This window comes from Octopus bimaculoides, chromosome 1 (genome assembly GCF_001194135.2).
Source record: "Octopus bimaculoides isolate UCB-OBI-ISO-001 chromosome 1, ASM119413v2, whole genome shotgun sequence".
Classification (NCBI taxonomy): domain Eukaryota; kingdom Metazoa; phylum Mollusca; class Cephalopoda; order Octopoda; family Octopodidae; genus Octopus; species Octopus bimaculoides.
Window position 1 is genome coordinate 151015775 of NC_068981.1, and position 1358 is coordinate 151017132.

Here is a 1358-nt window from a genome sequence, read left to right on the forward strand (position 1 = left end):
TATATATATATATATATATATATCGTTTCAGGGAAAAGAACCATGGTTCATGAATTCATCGATGAAAATCCACTGTCACACATAGAAAAATTAATAAGTAAAAGCACAATGAATAAGTATAATATAATAGAAAGTAAATATCATGAGATAATGATAATAAAATGACTACAAGTGTTTCATTACCAATTTTCAAATAGAAATAATATTTAAATCGTATGGGTACATGTATGTATGTGATTGTGTGTGTTTTAGTCTGTATGTGTTAGTATGTATGTATATATATGTGTGTATGTATGTGTATGTATGTATTTATATATGTATATGTATATATGTGTGTATATGTGTATATGTGTGTGTGTGTGTTGTGTGTATATATATGTATATATATGTGCGTATATGTGTATATATATATGTATATATATATATATATATAAATATATATATATATATATATATATATATGCATATATATATATGTATGTGTGTGTGTGTGTGTGTGGGCGTGTGTGAATGTGTGTTTGTTTATACTATTCCTTCTTTACTAAATGTAGTAGTGATAATTTATATTTATTAATTGTGTATCTATTGGTACGTTAATATTTTAGTGAGTTTAAGGATTTAATATTGTAATGACACTACGATATTTATAAGATTAATAATATAGATATTTTAATTAATTAAATTAATAATAGTATTTTAGCTTATTTCATATATATTATTCAAGTTATGTTTCTTAGTCTTATTACCTAAAATTTATAATTACTTAGAATTTAAAGTTCATTGAAATGTTTTACAATATAGCTAATTGTTTTATTACGATGTAAGTTATATAAAGTTTAAATCTTTCCTTCATGATTTTATAAATAATTCTTTCATTCATGTTTTTATATCTTTTTATTCTATTCTTTATCTTAACGTAATATCTTCACGCGACCTCTTTCTAATAAACGCTCTAGTTCTAAGTTTAACGTCTAAAGTTTTAGTTTAAACTGCAGCAGCGTAGCGATAAGTATCATCTTTACCTTTGTTAAATGACTTTATATCATTGATTGAAAAAAATATGTATTTTTATATTATTCAATTGATTTTTAATAATTTTAGTCGATACCTTTTTTAACACTAAATTAATTAGTAGTGAGTTTATCATCTTAGCCTAAACTAAGACTTCGATTAGATTAGGATTGAATTTTTTTCCATTAATACTGTTTAATATTTCTTTTTATTTTATGAGATAAATAACTAGTCTTTTTATTTAATTTCTATGATTATACAATATAGTTAATTGTTTTATTATGATTTGAGTTATATAAAGCTTAATCTTTCATTCATAATAAAATTTTCTTTCATATTTTTATATC